Here is an 8,106-nt window from a genome sequence, read left to right on the forward strand (position 1 = left end):
TATGGTAGTGTGCCGCAGACGGAACGGGCCTTGTAAGGTGTCTTTAATCCTGGTTTTAGATACCTAGCCCTCTGGTCTGTTTAGCCTCTCCGAGTGAGGGAGGTTAGGATGGACCCTATGTCAGCGGACAGGACCGCGAAGACATAGGGAGTGTTACGGAAGGGATTCACTCTCCTGGAAGTTTCACGAAAAGTCGCAGAAGTCAAAGTCCCGATGTGCTCTGTCGCCTCCCGGGGCGCAGGACTGAGACCGATGCGCAGGCCGCGAGTGGACGTTCGGATACGAAGGAGTTGGTGGTGCTTCTCCTGGGGTTGCTGGCGGGCGAGTATGATGGGATGGTCACATCGAAAGCCATGACCAGCAGCAGAACGGACGACGCTTGCGGCACAGGCGGGCACGTAAGTGCAGGCGCTAAGGCGCACAGTAGGAAGGTGACGGAAAGGTCTATGGGGCGACTTGCCATACGTCGATAGGGGATGCACCGGTGAGCGTTGGCACCAAGGTGGTACCTTTGCGACAATTGTCTCGTCAAACCGGAGACCAGACTGTCAAGGGCCTGGCACAAGACCAGCCAGGCCAAAGGAAGCACCAGCGGGTGCAGAACGCGGGCACATTAGTGCAGGCGCGAAAGCGCACAGTGTGGAGTGAGGGCAGGACAGGCTATGGGGCGACTTGTGATTTGTCGGTAAGGGATCCACTGCTAAGCGCTGCCGGTGATAACTATGCGATAATGAACAAGTCAATCCAGAAACCTGAACTGTCAAGGGCCTGGCACAACATCGGCCAGGGAAAGTGGATGAGGGCAAGTCCGACATAGACGCGACAAAGAATTGGTTGACGTAGGGCGCCGAGGATTGCCGACCAAGGCAACCAAGTCTTCCATGACTAAGTCAAGTCAGACGTTGGACGACCCCAGGGTGAAGGGAACAAGACTGGTTACTTAAGGTTTGTGATGCTTTGGGGAGGGATGCACCGGGGGTTGCTGACCCACCCGCCAATCGCGGTACCGAACCATCGCTGAACAACCTTTAGGACACCGGTCGAGTTCAGGGCCTTGTACATTCCAAACAGGCCACAAGGGACGGCACGTAGACCGAGCAGGAGCTTGGTTTTGCGGGCCAGCATGAGTAACATCAAGAAGTGTCAGATATCGGAGACCCAGCACGTAGACGAGGCAGGAGCCTAGTTTTGCGGGCTGACGCATCCGCATGATATTTGAACCTTAGTGCAAGTCCCATTTACGGGATTTTAGGAGGTAGTGGTGTCATGTAAGTCAGCTGTCGGATCGATCTTCTGAGCCGCTTAAGTTGCATTGCGCCGAGTCCGTCTCCTTAGGCTTGGGAAATAGCCCCTGGTAGTCAGGGTAGTACCTGTTAGACCTTTGGCGACACGCGCTTTCACCCTTCAGGAGTTAGTTGCGTGCCACAGTGTCCGTAAAGTGTGATTTTATCCTAGGGACAGATGCCTCTTCCGTCATCGCTTCTACCGTGTAGGTGCACAGCGTGACGGAAGGTTAAAGGCTCAGAGGAGGGAGTAATGTTGGTCATGGTCCCTCGGGGCCAAGGCCAATGTGAACCCTCGTCCAAAAAAAAAAATGAAATGGAGCTTGCGGTTCAATTTGACTCAACACGGGAAAACTTACCAGGTCCGAACTTATGGAGGTGAGACAGATTAATAGCTCTTTCTCAAATTTAAGGGTAGTGGTGCATGGCCGTTCTTAGTTCGTGGATTGATTTGTCTGGTTAATTCCGATAACGAACGTGACTCACATATGCTAACTAGAACGCAGTCAGCGTTAATGCGTCGATGCCGATTGGAACGGGTTAGGACCTTTCGGTGGAGTATGACCTGACACCTTCGCTGTTCGTGTGCGCAAGTGCACTTACGGTACGCTGCTTAGCAGGACAATTTGTGTTTAGCAAAATGAGATCGAGCGATAACAGGTCCGTGATGCCCTTAGATGTTCTGGGCTACACGCGTGCTACAATGTGGGTAGCAGCGTGTCTCCTATTCCGAGAGGAACGGGAAATCACTCAAATACTCACTTAGTAGGGATTATGGATTGCAATGGTCCATATGAACTCGGAACTTCTAGTAAGTGCTGGTCATCAGCCAGCGTTGAATACGTCCCTGCCCTTTGTACACACCGCCCGTCGCTACTACCGATGGATTATTTAGTGAGGTCTTTGGAGATGATCGTTCGCTGGATCCTCGTGAACCGCGTCTGCTTTATCGAAGTTGACCGAACTTGATGATTTAGAGGAAGTAAAAGTCGTAACAAGGTTTCCGTAGGTGAACCTGCGGAAGGATCATTAGTGGCCAAGTGATCCTTCCAGAAGTCCGAACCTGCGGGTTGAGACTTCGGCACAAGTTGCCATATGATAATTGACGAAACACTATAGAAGTCCGAACCTGCGGGTTGAGACTTCGGCACAAGTTGCCATATGATAATTGACGAAACACTATAGAAGTCCGAACCTGCGGGTTGAGACTTAGGCACAAGTTGCCTTATATAAAACTTCGAACAAATACACAAGTCCGAACCTGCGGGTTGAGACTTAGGCACAAGTTGCCTTATACATGACTTCGAACAAATACACAAGTCCGAACCTGCGGGTTGAGACTTAGGCACAAGTTGCCATATGAAAGTTGACGAAACACTAACAAGTCCGAACCTGCGGGTTGAGACTTAGGCACACGTTGCCTTATACATGACTTCGAACAAATACACAAGTCCGAACTTGCGGGTTGAGACTTAGGCACAAGTTGCCTTATACATACATTGGCCAAATAAACAGAAGTCCGAACCTGCGGGTTGAGACTTAGGCACAAGTTGCCATATTATATTCGATCAAACACTAAGTAGTCCGAACCTGCGGGTTGAGACTCAAGACCGTAACAAGATGTCACTATACAAGTCCGAACCTAAGGGTTGAGACTTAATGCGATCTAGATACCAAGTTGACATCCAATACCTGTTGAGCAAAACCAAAGATTCCCTGTTCTCGAATGATTACACTATATAACAGGGAATCATGAAGAAATCAAGCAAGCGTGAAACAAAGTCATCACTTGGGCATGCTCGATAGCCAACCACATGACCTTAACCTAAGAGAGCATGCAAACCACATGATACCTATAAACGATTAACCCGCCCTAGTTCAATCGTTCACCAAGTGATGACTTCAGTATGGCTAAGAGAAAAACTTTTAAATGGGAAAAACTCTAAGTCCGAACCTCCGGGTTGAGACTTCCGCGTCGGAGGTGGGCGCACCTCCTATCCGAAAGATGGTGAATCAGGGGTGTTCGATCAGCAATGGTCGGATGCCCCGTCGTAGTCCAACTATGACAATCAAAGTCAAGACCTCCGGGTTGAGACTTTCCGCGAGTACAAGCATAAAGGAACACGGACCAAGCCGTACCGAGAGAATCGGTACTAGAGCCCTCGTGGTTCTACATTGAGAGAGCCCTCGTGGTTCTCATTAGGGGCTTTATGCAAGTCGTACTCAATACTGTGGTGTGAAGTATAAAGTAGTCCTCGCCTGGTCCACGCTGCTTCGGCGGTCCTGGGTAAGATAGTTAATTCTAGCTTGCCCTATAGTGGAATGAGGACACTTAATGCTTCGTCTTTTAGCGGCGGCTAGACTCCTCCTCACGGGGAACGAGTTGACGCACACAGCGGCGGCTTACGCACTATGGCAATCATGGATGCCTGAAGATTCCGTGAAGTTCTCCCCTGGTCCACGCTGCCTCGGCAGTCCTGGGTAAAATGGAATATTTCCAGCTTGCCCTATAGTGGAAGAGGACTATCAAACAATACAAAGTCAAGACCTCCGGGTTGAGACTTTCCGCGTCGGTGGTGTCGCGCACCGCCTATCCGAAAGATGGTGTAACAGGGGTGTTCGATCAGCAATGGTCGGATGCCCCGTCATAGTCCAACTATGACAACCAAAGTCAAGACCTCCGGGTTGAGACTTTCCGCGTCCGGAGGTACGCGTACCGCCTACCCGAAAGATGGTGTGCTTCTGGGGTATTCGATGAGTCGGATACCCCGTCGTAGTCCAACTATGACAATCAAAGTCAAGACCTCCGGGTTGAGACTTCCGCGTCCGGAGGTACGCGTACCGCCTACCCGAAAGATGGTGAATCAGGGGTGTTCGATCAGCAATGGTCGGATGCCCCGTCGTAGTCCAACTATGACAATCAAAGTCAAGACCTCCGGGTTGAGACTTCCGCGTCCGGAGGTACGCGTACCGCCTACCCGAAAGATGGTGAATCAGGGGTGTTCGATCAGCAATGGTCGGATGCCCCGTCGTAGTCCAACTATGACAATCAAAGTCAAGACCTCCGGGTTGAGACTTTCTGCGAGTACATGCATAAAGGAACACGGACCAAGCCGTACCGAGAGAATCGGTACTAGAGCCCTCGTGGTTCTACATTGAGAGAGCCCTCGTGGTTCTCATTAGGGGCTTTATGCAAGTCGTACTCAATACTGTGGTGTGAAGTATAAAGTATAGAGTCCTCCACTGGTCCACGCTGCTCCGGCGGTCCTGGGTAAGATAGTTCATTCTAGCTTGCCCTATGTGGAAGAGGACTCAATACCCTACCTGTTGAGCTTGAAACAAAGTCATCACTTGGGCATGCTCATATTGCCATACAATATTCCATTATCTACTAATGAGCATGCAGCTATATGATTATAACCTGTAAACGATTACCCCGCCGTAGTTCAGCGCTTCAACCAAGTGATGACTTCAGTATGGCTAGTGTGTGAAGTATAAAGTATAGTCCTCCCCTGGTCCACACTGCTTCGGCGGTCCTGGGTAAGATAGTTAGTTCTAGCTTGCCCTATGTGGAAGAGGACACCATACTTAATACTGTGGTGTAATGAACAAAGTATAGTCCTCCACTGGTCCACGCTGCTTTGCAGTCCTGGGTAAGATAGTTAGTTCTAGCTTGCCCTATGTGGAAGAGGGCATACAAGACAAAGTATAGTTCTCCCCTGGTCCACGCTGCTCCGGCGGTCCTGGGTAAGATAGTTAATTCTAGCTTGCCCTATGTGGAAGAGGACTCAATACCCTACCTGTTGAGCTTGAAACAAAGTCATCACTTGGGCATGCTCTATAGCCAATCACATGACATTAACCTAAAAGAGCATGCAGCGTATTATCCCAATGCAAAGTAAACGATAGACTCGCCCTAGTTCAGTGCTTCAACCAAGTGATGACTTCAATTTGGCTAGTGTGTGAAGTATAAAGTATAGTCCTCCCCTGGTCCACACTGCTTCGGCGGTCCTGGGTAAGATAGTTAATTCTAGCTTGCCCTATGTGGAAGAGGACACCATACTTAATACTGTGGTGTAATGAACAAAGTATAGTCCTCCACTGGTCCACGCTGCTCCGGCGGTCCTGGGTAAGATAGTTCATTCTAGCTTGCCCTATGTGGAAGAGGGCATACAAGACAAAGTATAGTTCTCCCCTGGTCCACGCTGCTTCGGCGGTCCTGGGTAAGATAGTTAATTCTAGCTTGCCCTATGTGGAAGAGAGCATACATGAACCAAGAACGAAGGTTATGATCGAGGAATGATTCGACAACTAACCGATGGTATGAAATGTGAAGAATTCAAGCAAGCACACAATCAAGTCATCACTTGGGCATGCTCGATAGCCAACCCTATGACATTAACCTAGTAGAGCATGCGAAAACCAATATATATGTAAACGATGCCCCTCCCTAGTTCAGCGCTTCAACCAAGTGATGACTTCAGAATGGCTAAATCAAATCGGTTCAAAACATACCATCGGTACCCTATTGAAACACACAAGTCGATATCAAACCTCATGATTGTGTCGTCCTCCACTGGTCCACACTGCTCCGGCGGTCCTGGGTAAGATAGTTCATTCTAGCTTGCCCTATGTGGAAGAGGGCACATTACTCAATACTGTGGTGTTATGAACAAAGTATAGTCCTCCACTGGTCCACGCTGCTTCGGCGGTCCTGGGTAAGATAGTTAGTTCTAGCTTGCCCTATGTGGAAGAGGGCATACAAGACAAAGTATAGTTCTCCCCTGGTCCACGCTGCTTCGGCGGTCCTGGGTAAGATAGTTAATTCTAGCTTGCCCTATGTGGAAGAGAGCATACATGAACCAAGAACGAAGGTTATGATCGAGGAATGATTCGACAACTAACCGATGGTATGAAATGTGAAGAATTCAAGCAAGCACACAATCAAGTCATCACTTGGGCATGCTCGATAGCCAACCTCATGACATTAACCTAGTAGAGCATGCGAAAACCAATATATATGTAAACGATGCCTCCCTAGTTCAGCGCTTCAACCAAGTGATGACTTCAGAATGGCTAAATCAAATCGGTTCAAACCATACCATCGGTACCCTATTGAAACACACAAGTCGATATCAAACCTCATGATTGTGTAGTCCTCCACTGGTCCACGCCGCTTCGGCCGTCCTGGGTAAAATGGAACATTCCAGCTTGCCCTATGTGGAAGAGGGCACATTACTCAATACTGTGGTGTGAAGTATAAAGTTCAGTTCTCCCCTGGTCCACGCTGCTTCGGCGGTCCTGGGTAAGATAGTTCATTCTAGCTTGCCCTATGTGGAAGAGGACACTTCATACTTCGTCTCTAAGCGGCGGCTTGACTCCTCCCTACGGGGAACGGGTTTACGCGCACAGCGGCGGCTTACGCACTATGGCAGTCATGGATGCCTTACGTTTCTATGAAAAGTGTGTTCCTCCCCTGGTCCACGCTGCTTCGGCAGTCCTGGGTAAGATAGTTAGTTCTAGCTTGCCCTATGTGGAAGAGGACACGTAGACTTACTGTGGTGTGAAGTATAAAGTTCAGTTCTCCCCTGGTCCACGCCGCTTCGGCCGTCCTGGGTAAAATGGATTCATCCAGCTTGCCCTATGTGGAATGAGGACACTTTATGCTTCGTCTCTAAGCGGCGGCTTGCTCCTCCCTACGGGGAACGGGTATACGCGCACAGCGGCGGCTTACGTTATGGCAGTCATGGATGCCTTACGTTTCCATGAAAAGTGTGTTCCTCCCCTGGTCCACGCTGCTTCGGCAGTCCTGGGTAAGATAGTTAGTTCTAGCTTGCCCTATGTGGAAGAGGACACGTAGACTTACTGTGGTGTGAAGTATAAGGTTCAGTTCTCCCCTGGTCCACGCCGCTTCGGCCGTCCTGGGTAAAATGGATTCATCCAGCTTGCCCTATGTGGAATGAGGACACTTTATGCTTCGTCTCTAAGCGGCGGCTTGCTCCTCCCTACGGGGAACGGGTATACGCGCACAGCGGCGGCTTACGCAAGTTAGTCACCCTCGGCAGTGGATCACTCGGCTCATGGATCGATGAAGACCGCAGCTAACTGCGCGTCATAATGTGAACTGCAGGACACATGAACATTGATAAGTTGAACGCATATTGCACGTCGTGGGAACCTACCATGATGTACAGATGACTGAGCGCTTATATTTGAGAAATGTATCGCATACATTTAACTACGCCGTGACACCCGTCACGAGACGTGCACCATGATGTTAACTAGGGTCGCGACGACCCGCTAGCATTAAAGAACCCGTGGTTTACAATATACTGGCATTGGAATTCGAAGTATTTAGAGCGTCCGTGTTCCCGCGTGAGGCGGAAGTACGAGGAGAAGGCGTGCTTGTGGTGTCTGTGGTGGTGTTTACTGATGTCTAGCTTCAGCTTATTTATTTATTTAAATAGAAGCGAAGATGTCAAAGTAGCGTCGAAGCAGCAGCGGTAGCACAAATGATTCAAGTATGGAAGTTGACCAAAGGAACACAAACAAACTAGCGTATGGGCAAAGGAAGGTATCAGTGAGTTAAACCACACGCGGGCTAACAGCCCGTTAACCGAGTCCAACGGTACATATTGGACATTGAAACAAAGTAGTCGCAAGCCAGATGTGACGATAACAACCGCAAGGTACATAAGCCTCAGTTCATGTGTGACAACCCCCTGAATTTAAGCATATTAATAAGGGGAGGAAAAGAAACCAACCGGGATTCCCTGAGTAGCTGCGAGCGAAACGGGAGAAGCTCAGCACGTAGGGGTGGCGG

General features: G+C 49.7%; 2 non-coding genes across 2 annotated transcripts in view; both read left to right on the top strand.

Annotated features, from left to right (window-relative positions):
• The first annotated feature begins 7,336 nt into the window (after positions 1–7,336).
• On the top strand, positions 7,337–7,491 carry LOC131270209 (5.8S ribosomal RNA). The gene has a single exon (XR_009179327.1). It is a non-coding gene; the product is annotated as a 5.8S ribosomal RNA (ribosomal RNA).
• Positions 7,492–7,978: 487 nt separating this feature from the next.
• LOC131270229 (large subunit ribosomal RNA) overlaps positions 7,979–8,106 on the top strand; it is a 4,092-nt gene continuing 3,964 nt past the window's right edge. The window contains exon 1 of the ribosomal RNA XR_009179346.1: positions 7,979–8,106. This exon is cut by the window's right edge and continues 3,964 nt beyond it. This is a non-coding gene — a ribosomal RNA (large subunit ribosomal RNA).

This window comes from Anopheles coustani (genome assembly GCF_943734705.1).
Source record: "Anopheles coustani chromosome X unlocalized genomic scaffold, idAnoCousDA_361_x.2 X_unloc_17, whole genome shotgun sequence".
NCBI lineage: Eukaryota > Metazoa > Arthropoda > Insecta > Diptera > Culicidae > Anopheles > Anopheles coustani.